This window comes from Podarcis filfolensis (assembly GCF_964270895.1).
Source record: "Podarcis filfolensis genome assembly, chromosome: 9".
Taxonomy (NCBI): domain Eukaryota; kingdom Metazoa; phylum Chordata; class Lepidosauria; order Squamata; family Lacertidae; genus Podarcis; species Podarcis filfolensis.
The window spans coordinates 2,856,868-2,882,882 of record NC_139610.1 but is presented as its reverse complement, the minus strand read 5'-3'; the positions used below and the strand labels follow the sequence as shown (position 1 = coordinate 2,882,882).

General features: G+C 43.1%; 2 long non-coding RNA genes across 2 annotated transcripts in view; both read right to left on the bottom strand.

The window, feature by feature from the left end:
• The window catches only part of LOC310770353, a 571,729-nt gene that overhangs the window by 399,297 nt on the left and 146,417 nt on the right, over nt 1-26,015 (bottom strand). The window lies entirely within an intron of this gene.
• LOC310770354 lies at nt 7,292-15,321 on the bottom strand. Its single transcript, XR_014552104.1, has 3 exons — nt 15,162-15,321; nt 13,126-13,242; nt 7,292-8,164 (listed from the first exon to the last, which is right to left on the bottom strand). It is a non-coding gene; the product is annotated as an uncharacterized lncRNA (long non-coding RNA).

The window sequence follows — 26,015 nt, the reverse complement described above, 5'->3', positions numbered from 1 at the left end:
CAGATGTTACCAATTACTCTGGCTCCAGTGCACTTCCGTGATGTTAGTCACAATCCATATATATCCTGTAGTTTCTAGAAAAATAGCGCTGTTTGATGCATTTTCCTTCAGATCAGCTTCCATCTGATTTGAAAACATATGTCGTGGTTAAGCTGAAGTGTGTACATTTGAGACAATCATTGTATACGTGTAGGTGAGAACTTCATTGAATAGGAGTTATGAGGGGTTGCAGGTGCAGGGAAACAAATCAGGTAATGTGCATCAGGTGAAGCTATCTCTGCTCCCCTCCAGTCTGTACAGCAACACAAAAATGCAACTGGAAATGCAGCAGGATGGTGTGTGTGCGTGACTTCACTGTGTTTTAAGCTGCTAATGTGTACATAGCCCAAAACTGGTGGCCCTGCAATTGAGAGCTCAGCTCATGGCTTTGTCCTGGAATAGACAGAAAAGGACCAACATTTTTCTGGGAAATGTGGTGTCTTGACTATTTGAGGCTCACGGCAAGGTTAATTGCCTTGAATATTAATAGAAATTAAGTGGCACAAACAAAAGTCATTATACCAAAGTTGTGAAGTGCAGCAATTACTCATGAGAATGAAAAAATTACTCTAGTAAAAAATAAAATCCTCAAATGCTGGAACTAAATGTGTTTAACTCCATCCCATTGAAATAAAAGAGATTTAAAAGTTCTTAATTTTGGTGAGATTGTGCCCTATGTTTGTAAACATTTTAATATTTTAGTCCCTCAAATCAGACAGTGTTAATCTTTGACATTATTATTAGAAACAATTGTAAAGGCTCAGAACCACATTTTTTCTAGTAAGATAATTGAAGCAAGTTTGATTGCCCTTATTTTGGGCTCTACTTCTCCCCTGACAAAATATTTTACAAGAGGGAGGCATGCAAATGTGGTGGGAAAGCAAACTTGGAGACAAGAAGCTGACTGGAATCCAAAATATTCCAAGTTAGTCTATTCTCTCCCTGTTGAGAAGAAGCCATTTTTTTTATTGTGCTGAAACATTCCAAGGGAAAGTGCTATTTGACAGGGCCAAAAACATCTTTAAGCTAAGCTTTCCTCCAACTCTGTAATTTATTTCTCAGAAATGGTTTCTAGCTGTGATATTTTCCTCGTATTTTATTTGACCACAGTTTTTCAGCGTGTCCTCATATAAACAGTCAATGGATTTGGATCTGTTTCCTTCCATAAACTGCAGTAGACATCCTCAGATTAGAACTATGTGCAATCATGTCAACACAGCCGCTGTAGTTTTAACCCATTCATTCACTCTTCTCCACATTTGGTGATCAATGAGTTAAGTGATTGCAAACAACAAAAAGTTCCTAAGTAGATTAAATTTCATTCTGAAGTGAAGAGAGCCAGCACAGAAAAATAGGTAACCCCCGTTAGGCTTTTGCAGTAAAACAACCAAGAGTCTTGTGCCACCTTAGGACAATTATCCAGTCGGTTTAAAGCAACATTTGCAAACTCACCTTCAGGGAATTCCTGTCCTGCGATTTTTCTCACCATCCTTTACTTGCAGAGAGTCCTCCATGCTGAGCTCCAGAAGTGACTAAGTGACTGACAGATGGACTAATTTGCTGAGTATTGTGTGAGTTTTTCTACGCCCTTCACTTTCATAATCCCCAAAGATTCTAAGTGAAAGGAAAGGGCAATATCACATGACCCATCTACAATAATTCTATCTGGCCAAAATAAAGTTACATCTTATAGACCAGTCAACTAAGACGGGCCTGAGATTGACCTTAATATTTAGAGATTAACAAAAATGCCCACTGATTCAAAGCCCAAAAGAAACTGATGATGTTTGGGCCATGAAAAGAGACTCGCCTACAATGACTATTATGGGTTTTGCTAGAGTGTTTACGTCAGGGTTTGCAACCCACTACACTGTACAATGAATAATTTCCCCTTTTTAATGTTTGGTCATTTTTATAATGAAGTATAACTCTCATCTATTTAATAGCCTTTTGCTTTATTCAGTGTACATAGCATGCTCTGATTTCATATAACTTCACTCTGAGGGGCTTGTATTTGCTTGAAATTGCCTATATACAAATTCCAGTCATGATGGCATATTATTATTATTATTATTATTATTATTATTATTATTACACAGACCAGCAGAGGCTCTCCAGAATTTCTGAATGCCACCCTGTTTAGGGAAGCTTTTAATGTTTAATAGACTATTGTATTTTAATATTCTGTTGGAGTGGCTGAGGAAACCCAGCCAGATGGGCAGGGTATAAATAATAAATTATTATTATTATTATTATTATTATTATTATTATTATTACTATTACTATTATTATTATTATTCAGACTGGGATCTCTAAAAGCCCTACCTGGAAATGCCAGGAATTGGATCTGGGACTTTCTGCATACAAAGCATGTGCTGAACCAACCTTCCCCCACCCCTTTTATCATTTTTCAGCTCAAAACCACCCTTCCTTTCATTGAGTATGTGTGTGTGGAAATACAGGAGTCCATCTCTTCCCCTGCCCCTCCCAAGGATGAAATACCACATTGAAATTGGAGCTGCAAAAAAAAATGCCATCAACTTCGCATCCTTTTCCTGCATGAGGCAACTCGGAAGTGAACCGTAAAACATACTGCACCATTTCTGATATTCTGTCTTATCAAGGCCCCTCCCCAAAGAGCTCTGGTAATGAAGGCATTCCCTGTTTCACCAGTCATAAAAGATAACCTCCTCTTCCTACTACCTGGAGCTTTCCCTTTATGGAGAACTGGGGTGGGTGAGGCTGTACAAACAACCCTCCAAAACTCTGAAGTTGCTCCAAAGTAGCATGTTTTGCTTTGGAGCACTTTGGAGAAGACATGCTTAACTCTGCAGAAGACTTGCTGTGTTCAGGCATGAGCAAAGCCTCCCCCTGTATCACCACATATTGCTGACAAGAAGTTAGCCTTTTTGTTTTCGCCCAGATTTTGATCCACTTTCTATCATTCAGCTTTTTTGGAAGCATTTAAGCCAGAGGTCAGCAAACTTTTTCAGCAGGAGACCGGTCCACTGTCCCTCAGACCTTGTGGGGGGGCAGGACTATATTTTATGAGGGGGGGGAGAACAAATTCCTATGCCCCACAAATAACCCAGAGATGCATTTTAAATAAAAGGACACATTCTGCTCATGTAAAAACATGCTGATTATCGGCCTGTCTGTGGGCCGGATTGAGAAAGCAATTGGGCCAGATCTGGCCCCCAGGTCTTAGGTTGCCTACCCATGATTTAAGCCTTCTCCAGTAATTTAAAGCACACAATCTCCATCTTGTGATCAGGAGAGTGAAGGGTCCTGCTCTCTCTGTTACCTCACTGTGCCTGGCTATGCAGTCTCCAAGGGCAGCGGGGGGCCTCCAGGATTCGTGGAAACTCCAGGTGTGGTTGAGAACCCTGGTTGTGCAGGACTCTTCATTGTATGGCGAATCTTTGGTATCCCCACTGCAGAAGCAACACAGAATTCTGGGAAGCTGCGTGATGGTGGGGTGAAAGTGGGGCCCTGCTAATGTTGCCCCTTCGTGTCTGTAAGCCCTGAAGAGAGTTTTCTTTATGCGCGTGATGTGCCATGGGACCTGGGAAAAGAAACCCCGATTCCAGCAGTGTAACCAAAACCTCCTCCTTTAAATGAAAGAGACCCCGTGCTCATTTTTCCAGGATACATTTGGCTTTCCTCCTCATCTTGCTCATTAGAAGCATAACAAGCTGATAAAACTTCTCGGGCCTTCTCGCCTTCCTTTATCTTTAAGAGGACCTAAGTAGAGCTTTCACAGGACGAGCTTTAATCTAATTGATTTGTTTACAGGCTCCTTGGCCCCCAGTTTGTTCTGCTTTATCAACAGCTACCTAAGGCTTTCTGCACTTTAGCCCATGTACCCCTTCTGAGTTTTAAGCAGCAGTCCAGCTTATATTTCTTCAGAACAGCCTTTATCTCTTAACTATTATTAGCCAAGGAAGATTTATGACATCTTCTTCATACAGAGATAAAAATCAATTAGTTGAAAAATCCTTAGCTTGTTAGCCAGAGTCAAAAACTCTAGCCGTTCTCTTGGATGTGTATAATTGTATTTTCCAGTTCACTGAGCATGTGCACAGGAAAACAGCAACAACGCGCAGCAGGGAACAGTCAGCTGATCCCAGGCTATTCAAGTTCGTTGCCGCAGGCCAGCTTTCTAAAGAAGCTGGAGTTGGGGGCTGGGGCCAGGAGAGCCCCAAGAATTCCCCCCTCCCAATCCCCTAGGGTAATTTACACCCATCTTAAACATGTATGTTTGTCTGAAGTCTCTTTCACTGGCACGGTAATCCCATTACTGACAAATGAAGATGTAATCACAGTTTATTCACAATGTTTGAAAGATTTATCCCTTTTGAAGGAGAGCAGGAGAAGTGAGTACAATTGGCTGCAACTGACTCCTGAAACTCCTACTGGGACATTTGCAAGGCAAAAATGATCCAGATTGTGAGCAGACCAACATGCATTTAAAACGGATCTCTCTCTGAGACAGATACTTTTCGCATTTCACACGGCCTTCAGTGCCAGTTTTCATAAACAGAAACCAGTTCTTGTTGGGCTGTAAGTGACTTTTTCCTCTTAGAATCCCTTGCATGCATTGTTGCTTTGTAGGAGAAAGCATGCACTCCCCCCTCCCCAGCAAATCTGAGGAGGCAGCCGTCTCATTTGACAGAATTTGAGTGCCATCCAGAACGGCAGAGTAGGAGACAGGAGATCTGGCCTTCTCAGATGCTACACAGGTATTTGCAACAAAAGATCCTTCAGAAGTTTCACATTTTCCAAGAACAGGGAAAGGGAGAGCAGGGCCCTGCACACTTTGCCCACGTGACATTGGCGTGTTTTGCGGAAGGTTGGAAGAGAGGACCTATAAGCTTTCTGCTGAATGCGTGCAGGTTCCTTCATGTGATCAAGAACCCTGGTGCAACTGAAGCCCTTGATCACATGAAGTAGCATATGCACATATTCCCCCCCCCCCCGTCCTGATCTCCCATCCAATGCACAAAGACAGTGAAGTGGGGTGAAGGCAGTGGAGACAGGCAGACTGACAATGACACCCATGGGTGCTGCCCTTCTCCTACCTGGAATGTGCAGAGGAGAATTTCTGAAGGGGGCTTCAGTTTACTCTGCACCCCCATGTGCTTCCACCACTGGTCTAGGAAGCAGTGTGTGCATAATGTCACCCATAATACACACATCCACCCTCTAATGAAATACTGTTGCTTTGATGAAACCCCGCAAACCAGCTTTGAAAAAAATGACCTGGCTGCTTTTTAAGCAGGTAATGTGTACACAACCTGAGCTCTGTAAGGAGATTGGGGGGGGGGGTCAGAGAGATGGTGGAAGAGAAAGAGGGAAAGGAGGAAAGAAAGAAGGTAAGTGAGATACAGAAGCAAAAGAAAAAAGAATGAAAGAACAGTCGGGGAAGGTGGGAATTCAGATCAGAAAAAGAAAAGGTGGTGTGATTCAGTGTGAAAGTGGGGAAAGTCTGCCTTTGTGTTTTTGTTTGTTTGTTTGTTTCACTTATATTCCACCTCTAGTCCCTGGGGCGTAGGGCAACATATGTTCCCCCATTTTGTAGTCATAATGGCAGGGCACCTGATAACCAATAATTGGCCCCAGATGAACTTCATGGTTGAGTGGGATTTGAAACATGGTCTCCCACAATAACCACTACATCACATTGGCTGTGTGTGTGTGTGTGTGTGTGTGAGAGAGAGAGAGAGAGAGAGAGAGAGAGAGAGAATGAATACTTCATATTCTTGAATGTTAGGTTTTGAATGGAGTTGTGCTCCGTCCGTTATTCACTTAGCCTGTACTATGTGGATTCACCAACTTTCTTGAATGATCCACTAAACTGCATCAGTTTTGAGCCCACACATTCATTGATTATCCTGCGGCTGTACTTGCCTATTTGAGTAATGCACTTTTAATCCTTGATTTATCTCTCTCTTTTTTTAAAATAATTTTTATTAACTGGCCAATCACATCAAATTAAATCACATCACATAATTCCAAATTACAAAGCCAAATTTTAAAATTTTGTTGGGGGAACCCATACTTCAAGATCCAAAGGGGGATTCAAATCATCTTCTTATTACTGCGTTAATGTCCAAATCAGTCCCAATCAGTCCAGACAAAATTCATAATTCTATCCAGTCTTATCTTGGTGTTTCCACATCATATCTTGTTCATATAATTTCTATTTTTCCTTTACGATCTCTTCTGTTAGTCTCCTTAAGCCGATAAGCAAAATAATAATCCTGTGTGGATTTCCCGTTCCTCCACTAAGTCCAGATGGTTTCCATATATCTCCTTCGTAGATAGCATCGCTCTTTCCATCATGAATTTGGCATTTGTCGCTCTTAAGTCCCACCGAGGAGTTGATCCACGATATGTAAACAACTCTATTTCTCTCTTTCTCCTCCCAGACCCAAGAGCTCCAACAATGCCTCCCAAAATGGCGACGGCATTTTTAACTGCGTCATTCCAAAACTCTTAGCTTTCCAGCTTCATCTTGAAACATTGCTTTGGTTCGAAAGTTTATCTCCACACAGCCTTAAATCCACAGCTTAAGTCCTTAATTTCTGACTCATTAGGGGAGGGGATTCTTGTTAAATCACATAAGAAAAAGGAAGGCAGGTTTTTCCCCCCTCAGTCATTTGTCATACCGTATCTTGACGTATCTTCTCATATTTTATTCTTGTCTTGTTATCAGAGATCTCTTCTGTCAGCAGTCTTTACTCCCCTTTTTCCTTGAAGCATGTGCAATTTATCTCGTCCAAATTGTTTCTTTTGAAGATGCTTGCAACTAGCAGCGCGAATCAGGGACGGCGTCCAGGAGTGCCGGAATCCCACAGGAGGGCTTTGTGCCTAGTGCCCCCACCCCCACAAATTCAGGGGTGGTATAGGGCATAGCAGGCAAGGGCCGCCCCCCCCCCCACAATCCTGGGGGGGGGTTAAGGAGGCTAATTACCCCCATCATAGCCTCCAAATTACCTCGTGGGGGTCGGAGAGATGTTATTGTCAGCCATCTTCCGATGCGCCACCTAGTGGCCCCCCTTAATCCTTGATTTCTCTTTCCAACACAGTTGGAGGCTGATTTGTGTTGGCCCTGTCCTCTAGAACATTTGTGAAACTTGAAGGCAATGCAGTATGTCTGTATACAAAAGCGGTAGCTGTTAATACCATGAATCAAAGGCACTTGCTCTGGGCTTTGCCCTTTTACCACTGTGTTCTGTAGTTGCATCTGCGAAGAAAACATACAATTTGGGGACACGTCAACACTTAAGATGAATGTGCAATATTTATGCATTGCTGATGAGCAATTATATTCACATAAACCAATGGCATTTCTTTTGCAGTTTATTTTGAATAAAAATTGTGGTGCCCGTAACAGGATTCAGTACTCTAGGTGTGTTCTGAGTCTGGCCAAGAAAGAATAGAGTGGTATCATGACTTCCCTTGATCTGAACTCTATACTTGTGTTGATGTAGCCTAACAGCATAAGGTTTTTTGCTGCTGCATCACACTGTTGTCTCAGTAAGCTTGTGGTCTACTAAGACCCCTAGATCCTGCTGGCAAGCCAGATGTCCCCCATCTTATATCTGTGCAGCTGGTTCTTCCTGTCTAAGTGTAGAACCTTACATTTGTCCCTACTGAAATTCATTTTGTCAGTTTTGGCCCAGTTTTCCAATCTGTTAAGGTCATCTTGAATCCTGGTTCGGTCTTCTGCAGCATTAGCTGCCCCACCCAGTTTAGTGTTATCTGCAAAGTAGATGACCATCACCTCAATTCCTTCATCTAAGTCATTTATGCACTCTTGGAGGTGAGTTCTAGTGGAACTTAAAAGAACGTAAAAGAAACAGCCAATCAGTGAAAGAGGTAAGAGTGGAAAGATCGGGAACCTTTGGAGTAGTTAAGGAACAGGACAAGGGTAGAACCTTTGGTCCCTAGTAAAAAGTCTGTTAGGAGGGTGAGATTGGTGCCTGGCCTACATGCTTGGCACTTGCCTCTTCTGGAAATATATGATGGCTCCTCTTCTTTCTCTCTCACTTCCCCTGGACTCCTGCAACTGCAGCAATCTTGTCTCTTGATTTAGTCTCCAAATTCAACTTGTCTTGGACTGAAAACAAGAATTTCAGCATGTCCAGTTTGTCATTACTGCAGGAAATAGTGCAGAGAAATGAACCACCAACACACAGCCTGACAGAATTTGCCCAGAACCGTTCAAGGTTCAGGAGGCATCCTGGTTGTACTTAATTGGAAACATCCAAAAGTGAATCATGTGCATGTAATAGAATATTTCTTTCAGGTACAACTGCAGGTCATGAATTGCCTGCATTCTGCTTAGTGAGTCACAAAAGGCCCTTGACCACATTACTGGTCTCCATCTTCAAGGCCAAGACAGTAAATGGAAACACAGCTAGCCAAGTACCTATGAAATCATTCTCACCTTTCCTTGCCAACAACCACTAATCTAGCACAATAGGCTTGATTCTGTGAAAATTCATTCATTCAGTTTCAGAACTTAAGCCTTTTACAACATGTCCAAATTGGCTCTGAAAGAATTTTGCAATATATAAAGATATAAAACTATAACATACTAAGACCGCAATCCTACAAATTCTTAGGAGCAGGGTTCACAGCTTGGCCACATCTCAAAGCCATTTAAGACATTTAAGGGGATCTAGAAGCTTTAGCCTCCTTCTAAGTATCTCAGAGGAAAGGCGTTAGATCTCAGACTGAGGATCCAGAGTCAAGGGCTAAGCAGTTTTCCAGCTGGCTTGATAAGAGCTTGTTAGTGGCCTTACAGCCATGCAGATGAAGCAAACTCTGCCCTCCCCACTAGGTGCTGTCACTTGCCTTCGCCAGAGCCTCAGCATCCAACAAGGTTATCCATTGTTTTGTCAGGATCACTTTTTATCTCCCAGGTTCTCAGTGAACATTGGGGTTCAAGGCGTATAAGTCTTTAGACAAGACCTGCCATGGCCATGTTTCCCCTTTGTAAAAAAGTCAGCACTATTTCTGACAAAGGGAGCTTCCAGTAACATAAAACTTGGGTTCAGAATTTTGAACCATCCACAATCTCTTCTTAATCTATCAGTTATATGGGCTATGCCCATATATACACTGGGCAACACCTTTCCAATAATTTCCCCCATTTAAAATAACTGGCTGTAAAGGACTAACCTTGGATGAATTACATAAGAGGCCTAGAAAGGGGGGGTGCAGGGGACATGACAATTATGGGAGTTTTAGCTTTTTGTCTTTGATATGTATGAATGTCTGAAGTGCTTCCCTTATTCAGCTGCAGGTCAGGATAAATTACACCACTCTAAAACTGGTAACTGGATCAGCATCTGGCCCACAAGCCATTAGTCAATGAAAAGGATCTGTTCCCTAAGTACTTAATTTCTAGAAAATGGCACCCTGTGCTATTACAAGGATCCTATTTAGAGACAGGCTCTGAAGTAGATCAAAGACAGAGCTACTGGAATGGCTTTTGGAACGTATGTGTGACTATAAAATATTTTGAATGGCTGACAATATTTGCAATCAGCACTGTAAAGTTTTGTGATACTTAATGCCTGCAGATGTTACGTGGCTCAGCGCATTGCTGTTGGCCCAAATTACCAGTTATAAACCCAAGGGAGTATCAGGTTACTAATGCAACTGGTTACTGGATCAGTCTGACATGTCGTCAGGAAAGACTGGCATTGTAAAATGGAAACTTAGTTCTCCATAGAGATGTGCAAATCAGTGCTCAGCATGCTGGCACTGAGAGTGATGCTACATTTGTTCCAATATAATGGGGGGGCACTTCATGTGGGATGAACTCATGGGAAGACATGTAAACACCCTGAAAGCAAAACAAGATGAATGCAGAATGAATGTTCATTGTCAGAAAAGACCAGGCTTAGTCTAACCACCATGTAAACTTCATGCAAACAAATCTGGATGAATGCTGAATAAGCAGGTCATCTAGAGGAGACCTTTCTCGCCTCTAGCCATGCTCTTGGCCCCCTCCAATCTGCCTTCCACCCTCCACTCACCATGGCACTGAAGCTATCCTCCCCCAAATCACTGATGATCTTCGCACACATAAATCCAAATGTCTCTGCTCAGTCCCCATCCTCCTTGACTTCTCTGCTGCCTTCAATACAGTTTATTCCTTGCTTGATTCCCCTTATGCCCTCCACCTCTGGAGTTTCATCTTCAGTAGGTTCTTCCACTGTAGACCCTCTATATGCACCACAGGTTATGGGTTTTGAATGAGGTAAAACTTTGATACTTGGAGACTCATGCAGAAGTTGAACAAATAAGAAAGATTTATCATATAGGACAAAGTTGGTCAAGCAAATGATTTGTCAAGAGATCAACTTCTTTTAGGAAACAGTTAACTTATTAACAATCATACTAAAACTAGTGGATGTTACAGGCTTCTAAACAAGGTAGTAAACACACAGCTTGCTTCTTTTAATTTTCAGTTGCTTATTTTTAGTTATTACTCTTCAGTTAGATATTACAAGTTTCTAGACTAGTTGGTAAATGCTTAGCTTATTTCAAGTTATTTCACTTCAGTTCCTTAACTTAATCGTTGCATAAGTGTTACAGCTTAATACTTTGGTTCTTAACCAAGGTAGCACTTTCTGTCAGTTTCCCAACCTTCTAGCAGTCACACTCCAGAGGTACTTATAGCAGCACAATAACAACACACCCAGGGGGTCACCACATTCCTCTTGACTGGATTTGGATTCTTCTCTTTCTAGAAGATCTCTCCCCTTCTGACTGAAATGAGACCCAAGTAGACGGTATCCTCCCAGCTCAACTTCTCCTTGCTCAAACCCAGCCCTCCAGTTAACTCCTGGCTTAATACTCTCACATGACACTAAACACTGGCTTTCTATCTAAGGTCAGAGACGCTTTTTTCTACCTGTAGATATTTTCCTCAGAGTGGATGTTGCACATAGATCAGAACCCGCTCTCTAATTATTTTCTCCCTGCTGCTCTCTCAGACGTTCCCAAACTTTTTTGGCCTACCGCCCCCTTTTCAGAAAAAGAATTACTAAGCACAATTACTGACCCCCAGTGACTGCTTCAGCTGTCCATCACAGTTTGCTTCCTAGCTGCCCAATCATTCTTTCAGTTTCTCCTCATGGGGAGTCCTTCCTCACTTTCTCTCTTTGATCCTCTGTGATTTTCGTTCTGTCCGTTTCTGACTGTCTAATCTCATCACAGCCTGTGACACCCAACTCTTCTCCTGCCTTGCTCCACTCCTCCGTTTCCAAGAGTCTCTCTGATCTTCCCCCTTCAGTGCTTCTTCATCATCTCAAGCTGAATACAGTGGTACTTTGGTTTACAACCATGATCCGTTCCAGAGGTCCATTTGTAAACCAAAACAGGTTGTAACCCAAGGCGCACTTTCACCAATGGGGCCTCCAAAAAAAATTTGTTCGTGATTCAAAAAAAAAGGGGGGCTATAATCCAAAAAAAGGTTGCAAACCGGGACACGCACTTCTGGGTTTGACGTGTTTGTAATCCAAAACGTATGCAAACCAAGGTACCACTGTATGTCCAAGACTAAACCTCATATTTCCCCCTGAACCCCTCCTGTTTCTTATATTCTTCATAGTCATTGAAAAAATTACCAACAGCAACCCTAAATCCATACATTTGCTACCTTTCTGCCTTCCCCATTCATCATCCTCTAGTGGCTTTAGTAAAGTTTTCCCCAAAGTCTTCTGTTCCCCTTCCTTCCTTCCTTCCTTCCTTCCTTCCTTCCTTCCTTCCTTCCTTCCCAGAGGCAAGGTAGGGCTTCTCCATGGCTGCAGGAAAACAAATTGCTTCAACTGCAAGGTAGCAAACTGCAAGGCTGCCTCTCTTGTTCCCTTCTGCCTGCTCTTCATTTTCAATTTTTTGAGGGGAAGGGTGTGGAAGGAGAAACTGTGCACCAAGCAGAGTATCTCCACCTCCCACACCTCTGTTTGTATTTTCAGAAGCCGTATACAATTTATCCAATTAAGCAAATGCATTAAGGGGCATAACAGACGGCTCTTCGGCTGGACGATTGCAGTGACTTTCACCAACCTTCTAATATCAACAAGCCTCCATAAACCGTTAGCAGATTTATGCCTTAGTAAGAATCAATCTATTACTTTCAGCTGTAAATCTCATGTGCTTTGGACACAAAGTGAATTTTAATAAAAATCATATAAGGAACTAGACTCACAAGGCCATGTTTCACAGGCCTGCCAGCATTTGAAACCAATTAATAGAGGCATTGGCAGTGAGCAGAGGGGAGTCAACAAAAACATATCTTTTAGCTCCTGGTGAAACACATGGACATAGCAAAAGTCATCTGAAGAATAAATTGCAGGGGAGGGAGTTCTTTCAACCTCGGGATCCAAGTATCTTTCTTTAAGCATTTTTGCGGTAGGGAAATGTAATTTTCCCAGCAATACTTTATTGCTGTGGCTCCCAGTTATTGTGGGTGGAAATGTTCTGCACCTTGAGCTTAGCCTGGCAGCTAATTGGCAGCTAGTGAAGTTCTTTCAGAAGCTGCTGGATATTGGTGGCACTATTTCTCCCCAATGCACTAGCTGCAGCTTCCAGGCCAATCTCAGGGGCAGCTCCACAAACAGTGCATTGCAGTAGTCCAGCTTGACAGTGCATGGACATCAGTGATCAGGCTATCCAGCCCAGAAATGGACAAACCTGCCTTCTAGCTGAAGTTCGTAAAAGGCACTCATAGTCATTGAGGTCACCTGTCTAGTGACAGAGATATCTGCTCCTTCAGGGGGAGAACGACACCATCCAAAGCAAGCTATTGACCAGCTCTCAGGCATGGGAGCCATCAACACTTTTAGCTTGTCAGGATTCAGCATCAGTTTGCTGGCTCTTATCCAGCCCACTACTGCAAGTCCAGGGCTGGCATGACCTCTTCTGACACAGATATTGCACAGAAATAAAGCTGGGTATCCTTAGCGCATTGGTGACACCTCACCACAGATCTCCTAATGTGCTCATATGTGATGTGGTCATACCACAGACTAACAGAAAAAAGGTCTGCCTAAAGCTACTCACTGAATTCAGGGCAAAGGTGAAACTGTAGTCCAATTTTCCTGCCACAGGATTTTGGCAGTGACACAGCACCAACTATCTCCATCGGAAAGGACCCAGTCCTCCAGAACCCTCCAGAATCTGAAAGAAAGAAAACACATATCTGAGATGTTTTGTATTAGTTTACAGCTGTTCGCTTGTAACTTCAAGTATTACTTCATAACTTTATTGACTTCTTCAGAGTTAGTTATGGTGTGCAATTATGCATGTAAAAGACCCTTCATTATCTCAGAGCTCAGTTATTTTTGACTAACAGCAATAAGATGTAACACAGTTAAATAACAAGACTGTGGGATGAGGGAAGCAAAGAGGAATTGTAAATATAATCCCAATAATTGTATTGGAGGCCAGGATTTATAATTACTAAATGTGTGATAACGGCTTCCTAAATGCCCATGCTCTTTAAACAACCTAATTTATAATTTAAAAAGCTGACAATCCTTAAAGTGTTTTACTTTATCTTGTCTGGAATAATGGAAGAGTAAGTTATTGAAAACCTTTATTTTTCATTAGCCTTAAATTCAGTGACAATTAATGTGCCCAATTTGATTATAAACTGCACAAATTAAACAATAAAGAGCTGTCTAATGAGAAATTAATTATGAGGAACAGAAGAGGAGCTGGGCTGGATAAAAGTAATAAGTTATGGCCGATGGCAGATGTGTCAGCTTTTAAAGGAGACAAAGGGCTTTTTCCTCCATGTGTGCTGGTGCTGATATGGCTCATCACAGATCAGTAGATCCAGAAGCCGTAACAGCACAGTAATTGAAACTGCCAAAATCAATAGCACTGACAACCTTAATTAAATTAAATATGTCTCTGATGAGCTCCAACAGCATGGCAGCGGACCACTTGACCCTTTCTCCCAGGCTTCCTTGACGGGATTCAGCACACTGCGTGATGGATTCCACCCCCCGAGGACATTTGGAGCACTCCAGCTACTATTGGAAATTGCTCCAGGAGTAATGGCCTTCCCGGTGGAACAAGGGTTTTTGACTTACAATGTGCAGTGCAAGGGGCGGAGGGGGGGAGCACAGTTTCTTTCTACAGCCGCCATTGGACTGGGGTGGCGGAAGAATCCTCAGCTGAACTGATCTTCTCCCCCTCACTTTTTAAACCATGCTAAACAGTCTCGCTAGATGCTTGCTAGAAAATCAGCTCACAATCTCTTAGGCAAGCAAAGCGCTGTGGAGTGGTGGAAAGAGTGCTGGACTTTGGCTGGGGCCTGGGGCCACCAATACGCTAGTGCCCAACTTTATCTCTCCTTTCCATCTGCATCTGAGGAGGCTGTTTCTGTGCTAAGCCAGTATCCATCAGTAATGGACTGGATTGTGGAGAACAAATTGAAGCTGAATTCAGACAAGACAGGGGTGCGCCTAATCAGTCAAAAAGCAGATTAAAGAACAGGGATTCAACCCATACTGGATGGGGTTCCTCTCCTCCTGAAAACTCAGGTTATTCCTCTTGCGTGTACTCCGAGATTCAATGCTTAGTCTAGACACCCAAGTTTCCATGGTGGCTTGGAGAGAATTTACCCATTTGCAGTAAAACTTAGTGCACCAGCTGCACCCGTTCCTAGAGATGTCTGATGTGACCACACTGATATATGCCATAGAATCACAGAATTGTAGAGCTGGAATGGACCCCCAGGGTCATCTAGTCCAGCCCCCTGCAATGCAATGTGGGGCTCAAACCCATGACTCTGAGATTAAGAGTCTCATGATCTTCCAACTGAGCTATTCCAGCGGCCTTGGTTGCATCATGTTGGGATTACTGTAACACACTTTACATGGAACTTCCTTTGGAAAGTGTTTGGAAACCTCAGCAGGTCTGAGATGCTGCAGCCAGGTTGCTGACTGGAGCCAGTTATAGGAAGAACAGAAATGCCTTGTTGCAATAGCTCCACTGGCTAATTCTCCATTTCCGGGCAAGATTCACAGCACTGGTTTTGACTTACAAAACCCTATACAGCTTAGATCCTGACATCTGAAGGACCATACCTCTCTACATGAGCATTCCCAGGTTCTGATATCTTTTGGGTAAACCTCTCTCTCAGTCCCACCACCCTCGTAGGCACGCCTGAATAGGACACAAGAGAGAACCACATCGTGGCATTCATTATCGCTCAACCCAACTTACCTCACAGGCTTGTTGTGCTGACACAATAGGGAAAGGGATCTTAGAGTAACATGGGATCGGGTGTAATTTACAAACCAACTTTCCTCCATGAATGGTCCTTGGAGGCCACTCCTAAGGCCCCAGCCTGAGTAAGGAAGAGGGCCAACATCCAAAGTCCTCTGGAATTGCAGAGTTGGAAGTGACCCCAAGAGTCATGTAGTCCAACCCCCTGAAATGCAGGAATCTCAACTAAATCATCCAGGACAGATGGCCATCTGACCTCTGCTTACAAACCTCCAAAGAAGATGAGTCCACAACCTCCTGAGGGAGTCTGTTCCACTGCCAAACAGCTCTTACTGTCAGAAAGTTATTCCCGATGTTAAGTCAGAATCTCCTTTCTTGTAACTTGAAGCCATTGGTTCGAGTCCTCCCCTCCAGAGCAGGAGAAAACAAGTGAAATAAACAAGTGCCCCAGCCCCTCATCCCCTGACTGCCAAGGCTCTCCTTTGGAATTTAGCAAGGAAGAATAGATACCTTTAAGCAGGCACAGTGTCCTTTCCCTCACTAATGAGAAAGTACAGAGACTGGTTGTCAGGTCAGAGGAGAAAGGTTCCAGATAGCCTCAGCATCTCTTTTCGTAGAAACGAAGCTACGTCATTTGGAAAGCAAAGACTGGGTTATGAAAAAGAGAAAATTGACTGAGAAACCTTTTGGCTTGGCTCTGTGTTATGCAGAAAAATGTACATTATTGGGATCTAAAAAGGCAAAGGAACTTGGAGAGTCCTTGTGACACACAAGGCCCTTGATTGTCAAGTTCCACTGTAAAGCGGACATTTGTTTCCTCCTGAGGAAATTTGCTTGAGTAAATATTTTCACAGAAGACTGTTCTGTTGACTGTGCATTGGCTGACTTCCTAAACAGCATTAAATAATCACCTCTCTAGGTTTTCAAAATGTTTATGTCAGCATTTACAAACTCCTCCTTCATTATAGGCCTGTCAAAAGATCAGAGGCCAAGATTATTGCAACAGATTCCTTGGAAATGCTAAAGTTGTTGCCTTGACAACTCCAGAGACAGCAGACACTTGAGGTGGCCAAACGGTGCTTTTTGCTGTAGCAAAGAGTTTGAACTACTCAGCTGGGGGAAATACAGTCCTCAGGCAGACACCTTCAAGCTAAACCCAGAAGGAATCGTAAAATATCCCAGTCCCTATGGTGTAGAATCAGGCAACACAGTAGACAACAGCTTCCTGTCAAGCAGTGCTTTTTTCTGGGGGGACGCAAGGGTACGCATACCCCTAAACATTTTGTGAATCTAAGTTTGGCCTCATTAAGGGCAGTATTTCAATATGAGTAGGAAAATGAGAATATCCCCTAAACATTTTTTTGGGGGGGAGCACTGCTGTCAAGAATATATGAGCTAGAAGGTACCTGGTTATAAATATTTGGTTTCCTCCCCTTGATTTTGAAGTACAGTGGTACCTCGGGTTACAGACGCTTCAGGTTACAGACACTTCAGGTTACAGATTCCGCTAACCCAGAAATAGTACCTTGGGTTAAGAACTTTGCTTCAGGATGAGAACAGAAATCGTGCAGTGGCAACTAGAGGCCCCATTAGCTAAAGTGGTACCTCAGGTTAAGAACAGTTTCAGGTTAAGAACGGACCTCTGGAATGAATTAAGTTCTTAACCAGAGGTTAAGATCTCACTGGTGGCAAAGCAGAGTTCTGCTGTCCTGAGTTGAGCAAGTCACAGTTCTCAGTCTCCCTTGTTTCAGATGTTTATGCACACACCTATGCATGGTTGACAGCCTGGTTAACATCTCCTGCAGGATTACACACAACTCTACAGACTTCAGCAACTTCAGCTGCTCTGATTTCAGCTAGAATCACCAACACACTTTCAAGACTATCTTTGCAGCTTCAAGGGACAGAAACTTTTTATTACTGCATTTACGGGAATCTAATGCACCATCAAATCTAATGCGCACCTCAATTTTCAAAACCTTGAAACCAAAAAAGTTTTTGCTGGTGCACCTTAATTTCCTCTATGTAATTTGGCCAAAATAGGTGTGCATTACATTCGATATTATACGGAAGCCAAGATTCTCTTGAAGTTAACTTTGGCCCCCAATATCACCCCACAGGAGCTCACAATACCGTCCTGCATCACCCAAGCTTCTGAATATTACATGTATTTCACATCTCCCACTATGAGCAGTTAAGTGTAAGAACCACACGTTAAGGAAACTGATGCAAGGAAAGAGGAAGGTCTCTCAGGGATGATAAAACGTTAAAATACTAAGTTTCCCCACCCTTTCATTCCAAAGCTGTCCTGGCACAACTCCTGTAGCTCCTTCCAATCAAATCACTGCTATGAAAGTCTACGATAAATAGCTGCGAAGAGATTCCATTGTCCCCCTCACTTCTCCTTAGAATGTCTCCTCTGCCGTTATGTCTACAAATCTTTGGCAGTAGCTCGGCAGCTGGTTTGCCAGGATCGCAGCTTGTCGTGCTGCTCACAATAAACTCTTTGTTGCTTCACACTCTTCCATCTGTTTCTTTCACCCATCTCTTGTCTCCTCACTACCATTGTCCGCTCAGGGAGGCAATACAAAGCTGCACTTCCTCGTGGGTTGACGCGGGAACAACGACGTAACAGTTCATGATGGATTCTGATGCTTGGATAATGCTGCAGTGCAGGATATAAACTGAAGAAGCTAATAAGCATCCATGGCAGACCTGCTTGCACAATCAAAAAGCTCATTTTCATGTCGAAAGCACATCTAGTGGAGCATGGAGTAAGCTAGCTAGCAAAAGAGCATTAAAAAAAACAGTAGTTACCTGTTTGGGGAATGATTTCTAACATCATGGACAGTTTAAAAGTGGCTGTGGGCCATTGATGGTTCTGTGCAGAAACCCAAAGTTCTCACTAGCTCCTGATCAGAAAATCTACTACTTGTTACTGTCTAATCAGAAGCAGTTTTCTTCTCCCCGCCAGCAATATTCAATGACTGGATGCTATTTATGTGTCAGGCTGCATGCCAGGGGCCAGCGAGAACGTCTCTGGCCTGCTGGCCTTATTGCAATGCTATACTCAATTACCCAGCAAGAAGCCCCATTGAATTCAGTGGGACACACTTCGGAGCAGGAATCTGCTTCAAGCCTCTGAACAAGTTGGTTGCACTTTAGTAGGCAGCATAGTGAAGATAATGTGTGGGTCCTTTGTTTATCAAGTTTGGGTTTTCTTTTTCTTTTTCACAACATTTCATTGATAGTGTGTCTTTATACAAGCATTCATACATACATGCATAAATACATACAGTTATAATAATATCTATCCAAGTTAACACAAAAAATAAACATTGTATAAACATTGTAATAATAATAATAATAATAATAATAATAATAATAATAATAATATATTTATTTATATCCCGCCCTCCCCAGCCGAAGCCGGGCTCAGGGCGGCTAACAACAATAAATTGCTAGGCCTTCTGTATTCTAAAACAGATGTACAAAAGGAAGTGATAGATGAAAAAATACGATTGCATGGTAAGGAGCCTGTAGCTCAATATTTGCTCAGATTTTGACAAAAGGATCTGCTTTATCCCATCTATGCAGTAGTGGTTTAGTACTAGTAAATTAATACCCTCCAACATGTGTCTGATGAAAACAGGGACATCCTATTCCATTAGTATAATAATAATAATAATAATAATAATAATAATAATAATAATATACCCTGCCCATCTGACTGGGTTGCCCCATCTACTCTAGGTGGCTTCCACTCTAGGTGCCTGGTTAATTCAAAAGGGGGATCTTCCATTAGTGTTCAATCCCCCCCCCAAAAAAAAACCCCGCACACAACTCTACCTCCCTCCATTTCAGCTCAGGCACACCTCACTCACAGGTCCTTCTTCTGGAAACACAAATGCCTATTTACAGCCTTACTGACACTTTTTGAAATTAATGTAACATGCTCAGCCCTTGCAAGTTTACCTATAAAGTAAGTTCCACAGGGTTCAGTGGGGCTTATTTCTAGATAGGTGTGCATAAGATATCTGCTAATAATAAAAGGCTGTGCTGGCTTCAGCCAGTTTGGAATAAATTGTGCTGTTGTCTACAGATTAGTAGGAAGCAAGAACAGGCTGGCTGGGGGTGCAGGGAGGAGAATGGGGCCCCTGCAGCGTTAAGAGGTTTGCAGAAGATGAAATTTAATCAGATGCAGTTTGCCTGCAGAAATTCCCTCTTTTGCACAACTTCTAAAAGGTACAAGAGCCTGGTCCTTTTTTTTTTTACCTGGTCACCCTAGGAGCTTAACTTGATTTCTGTTGATGTATAGGCAGCACAATACACCCAACACCTAAGCTCAGCCTTTGCCAAGCTATTGCCCTCGATGTGTTTTTGGACTACAAGTCCCATCAGGAGGGCATCAGCTTAGCAAAGCCTGCCAAAACTCTAACATACACACACCTCAGAGAAAAACAAAGCAAGCAACAAAGAAAACTACAAACCTCTGAGTGGATAAAATGCCTCTGTCAGGCACCAAATATTGCAAGAGATCTGTCTCTAAGTAAGACAAGACAAAGATAAAAAGACTTCTCCCCCCCCTCCACTTTTCCAAAGACCAGTGTTGCTTTCCCCCCCCCCCCATTCTGTCTCTTTCACAACTAAACATTAATAAAAGGGTGTCGGTGCATGTGCACAACTCTCAACAGATTTGTGTTTTGGTGGGTTTTTTTTAAAAAAACTGCCTTGCAGCAGATTCTCACCACCACTAAGGGAGTAAATCAATGATTGCTTCTTCTCTTGTCAGCTGCATGGCTAAGTCACAATCGTCCATTGTATCTAGAAATTTTTATTCTCTGTCATGGCTCAAATTTACATCTACCCAGTTCATGTGACAGTAGTGCCATTATTACGGCATTTCCACTTCAGCTAACTGAATTCTTTTAGCATCTCATCAGTATCTGAGTTGGTAGCATGTTCTTAGCTGTAGTAACCATTGGAGCTGATGGAGCTGTAGGCAGGGCAGCTAATGGGAACTGGAGTTGGCGGGGGGGGCGTCACTGGGGGCTGAGTCAACTTATTCTGGTTTTCTTACCATCCTCCTCCCTTGCAAAGATGCAGAAGACATATAAGCTATTTTCAGGGGGGGAAGTATCAGAAGAGAAAAGCTGGACACATGCCTAGGAGTTAGCATCAAATATGTAGTTATACTTTTACTTTTTTAGTCCTGCTTGTACCAAGAGAGATGGACTAAAAAGATTCCAGGAAGTTTCTGAATGATAAGAAGTACTTGAATGTGGCTTGGGAGGGGGGAGAGGACACAGGACTGACGGGTTTTGGATTCTGGGGTGCAGAAAAAAATAATGGAAGGGTCGGGCTCTCTCCCACCTTGCGTTAGGGACCATCCTCTCCATTGAACCTTGATTTGTGCCTTTGTTCATGTAACCCAGGCATGTCCAAACTCCGTTTTGGGGGCCTAATCTGGTCAGTTTAATCCTAAAAGAAGCTCAACAACTTCAATCCTAAATAAAAGTTGACAAGTTTGGTTGGCCCTTTGGTTGGCCCCCAGAGCCCTTCACTTCACCATAACTGGCCCTCTTTGGAAAAAGTCTGGACACCACTGATGTAAGCAGGCTGTCATTCTGCAAAGTTAAAGAGATGTTCCCAGTGCTGCATCCTGGGTGTCAGGGAAGGACGAGGGGGGGGGAGTCCTTTCCCTCTCCCTCTCTCTCTCTTTCTCCAGTCTGCTACTGCCTGCCACCACCAAAACAGCAAGCTAGAACAGCAGGTAGACAAGTAGGTTGCTGGAGGGGGGAGCAGAGCAGATTTTTAAAGTAACCAGCGGGTGGGAATCATATCTTGGCCTGCTCCTGATGACATCATCAAGGCATGGCGGTGCCTGATTTGGTTTAGAATTGGGCTTAGGGGGAGAAAAGCCAAACTGTTTTCTCATTTGGGGAAATTCTTGAAGCCCAGTTCCAAACCTGACCAGAGGAGTCTGACCCATCACTGATGGCAAGACAGTTGGCAACCTCACAGGGAGACAGCTGAATACAGCTCCAGTGTCATTGGTCTTACTATAGCTGTGGCTTGTAGCTTGCCTGGTACAGTGGTACCTTGGTACTCGAACGGCTTGGATCCCAAACAAATCTGCTCCCAAATGCCACAGACCCAGAAGTGTTCCGGCTTGTAAATGTTTTTCGGAAGCCAAATGTCCAACGCGGCTTCCGCTTGAGTGCAGGAAGCTCCTGCAGCCAATTGGAAGCCACGCCTTGGTTTTTGAACAGTTTCAGGAGTCGAATGGACTCCCAGAACGGAGTCCATTCGAGAACCAAGGCACCACTGTACTGTGTAAGAGGAACATCCTTGATCCCGTAACTGTTGGTCTTGGCAGGGACAGGAGAGACACCTGCAAATAATAAGCTTCAGTGGAGCAAAATAGCCATTTCAACTGGCTGGAATTGAGTTATCAGCAAACAAGTTTAGAACTGAGCTGAAAGAATTCACTTTCCAGTGTAAAACACAAGAAATGCAGGCAGGCCACAAAGGAGTAGGAGAAACACACACCCTAAACCTATATGAGACACAGCGTGTTTGCTTAAAAAGAAGGCATATTTAAGGAGAAATTAATAATTAAGCTTACTATAAAAGCAAATATATTTGTACTTTGAGGTGGCATACTGGAAATTAGCACAAGAGATATCTGGACCATTGATCTGGAGTTTCATTCTGAATATGTAGTTTCCTTTTCTTATTACTGTCAGCCTTTTATGAAACTGGTTAATTTAAGCTCTTGGGAACAGGTGACTTGAAAGCATAGATAGTATTGATTACAAGGCCAGATTAAACAGATTAGCATCAGAGACGGACAAAATGCTCTCTAATTAGCCTCCAAGAACTACAGTTTACAGAATCTTTCATCTTCCAGGCTGTGACTTCAGTTGGCTCTGACTATTTTTAGAAGACTCCTCAAAATGAACAGGAAAATATTACGCAAAAGTTTAAAAGTTTCAGGTTTATCTCTTTTCATATTTTTACAGCCTTTTGTAATTCTTCACATCCCCCCTCTTATGCCTCAACTCTCAAACAGTATTTTTTTTTTTTTGCAGAATTTTCAGCAGGATTTTTCCTGCTGTTGTTGCAAAGATTCCCACCCACACAAATAATCCCTCAACAACAAATAAACAAGTAGAACAAAATTAAGTTCTCCATGGAAACCAGATTCCCACCCCCACCCCACGCCCATTTCACTTTCCACAAGTCAAGTGTGACTCACTAAAGAGAAAGAGAAAGATACATGGCCAGCATCTCTTTGTGTCCCTAAATGTGGCCTGTGTTCAAGCTCTATTGAGTAAGATACCACTTTTCTTTTCTTTTTACATTTCTGAAAAGGGGAGGATGTAAACAGTAGCAAAGGCTTCCAGAACTCCGAGACCCTCATGCTACCTGCAATCTACCCTGATTTTTCTTGTACCAGTGCACATTTTTCAATAAACTTCAGTTGATTGTACATCTAAATACAGTACCTGGCAAATAGCTTGAACCTTGCAGTTTATGAGAACAGTAGTTGGTGAGACAGAGTTGGATTTCTCATCCTAATGCAAATGTTTTGCAACACACACAATACTCACCCACAGTGATTGTACCACATCAGATAACACCTCAGCTCTTTGACTCCACCTTTCATGGTAGCCCACAACAGCTGACCAAAGCTTTCTCTTCTGGCTGGAACTTTGGCGTATTCTTATTGTGCTCAAGAATTGCATGAGATGAATGAGAATCAGATATTCTCAAAGACAAAGATGAACTAGGCTGAAAATAGGCAGCGAAAAAGAAGCAGAAAGGCTATCCAAAATCCACTTCATCTGGAGGGTGGATGTTCACTGAGATGAAAGAAGAAACCCACTGGATGACAAAGCTGTGAGTCTGTTTGCTGTGTACCGAAGACCCAGGACAAATGGGGCACATGAGCCACCAGGCCCAAGAGCTCCAGAATCAGCCACAGCAATGGATACTGGGTGAGGAACCTGTGACCCTCCATTTGATGTTGGGACCCCAATTCCCATCAGCCCCAGCCAGCATATGAACTGTAATGATAAGAACTGTGGTCCAGCAACATCTGGATAGCCACAAGTTCTCCACCCCTGCGTTAGATAGGATGATCCTTGGAGGAGGGACACCTTTTTTGGATTACATTACTTAGTAAAAGTGTGTTCATATTTATGGCACTACAAAAATCAACAACAGGCCAAACAAAAATTGTCTTTCTGAAATGGATACATGCATTTCAAGGAAAGCTACCATTGGCACCAATGAAGGCCTTGAAATACAAATGAAATCAGCTTCAGAGAGGCTTTTTGTAAAGACCATGATGGGGGAAAAGAGGTAAATGGTGATCTCAATAGTGGGGTAGGAGAGCTGGGGGGAATTAACACCTGGCAATTAATGTGCCCCTTTGGTTTCAGATAGTACATGGGTAGACGAGTCTAAAAAGTCTGGAACACAAATTTTCACAGTCCTCTAGTGGCTATGGTGGCTCATTTACCAGAAGTAATGTATTTAGTGTTAACTCTGGAGGTGTAATACTTAATACTGCAAGAAGATCAAACGTATCCATTCTTCAGGAAATCAGCCCTGAGTGCTCACTGGAAGGACAGATCCTGAAGCTGAGGCTCCAATACTTTGGCCACCTCATGAGAAGAGAAGACTCCCTGGAAAAGACCCTGATGTTGAGAAAGATGGAGGGCACAAGGAGAAAGGGACGACAGAGGACAAGATGGTGGGACAGTGTTCTCGAAGCCACCAACATGAGTTTGACCAAACTGCGGGAGGCAGTGGGAGACAGGAGTGCTTGGCGTGCTCTGGTCCAGGGGGTCACGAAGAGTCAGGCACGACTAAACGACTAAACAACAACAACAACTGGAGGTGTAAACTCAATTCTGACCAAACTGAGCCTCCTAGAGCACAATATACATCAGGAGGCTTAGTTTCATGATCCTACTTCTTACTTACCTGCATTGTGAGAACTATCCATTTATTAGTTATTTCTGCTTCCCATTCCCAAATCAGTTACACATCCCTAATGCAGAGACTCCATCACTTGTCAGGTTCACTGAGGTGAAAGGGAGAAATCCACTGGTAGAAAACATGAGTCTGTTTGCTGTGTGTATTGAAGACCCAGGACAAAAGTGGGAGGTTGGACTGAGCCCAAACAGTAGCTCTCTCTGCTGGGCTTGCATCCTAATCAGCACAGTGCCAGAGTTCCATTAACATGTGAGTTCATGGCACAAAACTAACACTAAATTTGGCTTCAGTTTTTTGGGGGTGGAATCTGAGATTTCAGGGTCACATGTTAATGGAACTGGTCTGGCAGAGGAACTCCATGCAATTGAGATGCCCATGCAATCTAGGATCCTAACTGTTTGAAGCCCCAGTACATGAGCAGCTGAACATACACAGGGGTTCCTTTTTTAGGTAAAGGTAAAAGGTAAAGGACCCCTGGACATTTAAGTCCAGCCAAATTCAACTATTGGGTGTGGCACTCATCTCTACTTTCAGGCCGAGGGAGCCAGCATTTGTCCACAGACAGCTTTCTAGGTCATGTGGCCAGCATGACTAGACCACTTCTGGTGCAATGGAACACCATGACAAGTGCCAGAGTTTACGGAAACACCTTTTACCTTTCTGCTGCAGCAGTACCTATTTATCTACTTGTACTGGCAGGCTTTCGAACTGCTAGGTTGGCAGGAGCTGAGACAAAGCAATGGGAGCTCACTACCGTCACATGAATTCGAACCGCCGACCTTCCAATCAGCAAGCCCAAGAGGCTCAGTGGTTTAGACCACAGCGCCACCCCAGTGGCACAATGTGTGTTTGTGTTTGTGTGTGTGTGTGTGTGTGTGTGTGTGTACGTGCTGGGAGCCATTGAAGATTCTTTAGGACTGGTGTTATATGGTCCCGGTGGCCACACCCAGTCACCAGCCCAATTTTAAGGAGGAGGCAGAGGACTACAACTCCCATAAACCCCAGCCAGCACACTGGAGCTGATGGGAGTTGTAGTCCAAAGCATCTGGAAGGCCAAGTTGGAGAAAGCTCATCTATATGGAAGTTATCCAGTGCAAATTCTGCTGAAATCACTGGGAGTGTTTGCATCTTTCGCATTTATTTCACTAACTCTTGCACAGAACACCCCTCAATGGATTCTGCCTTTTAGGGTTTTTTTGAATGCCAAAACTGCTTTTGTACTTCATCAAAGAAGTTTCCATGTTAGATCTTTATCATTGCATAATAGTAATACTAATAATTTGAATTTGCGCTGAATTCGCCAAGCGGGCAAATTGCTTCATTTAAAACATGCCCCCCAAAGCTACTGTTACATCAGAGAAATGGAATGCCTCCCTTAAACTCTAATGCCAATAATTGCCTTTGGGCTTCCACACAAAGAAAGTTTTGGTCTTCAGAACTCTGGAAGGGTTTGCCTATAATTGCTTTAGCGTACAATCACTCCCAGAATGAAAGGGAAAATGACATGTGTTTGGAAAGTTCGGTAAGAATAGTGCAAACAAGCAATGCTATTATGCAGGATGGTAAAGGAGCCTCCTGTTCTGAAGCTGAGCTTCAGCTCAGAGATTGTTTTATGGCACATGGGGAGCAGACACATTGTTGCTATAAAGATATAATGAAAGCAATTGGACTAACCACAAAAACACCCCACGAAGCATCCACGT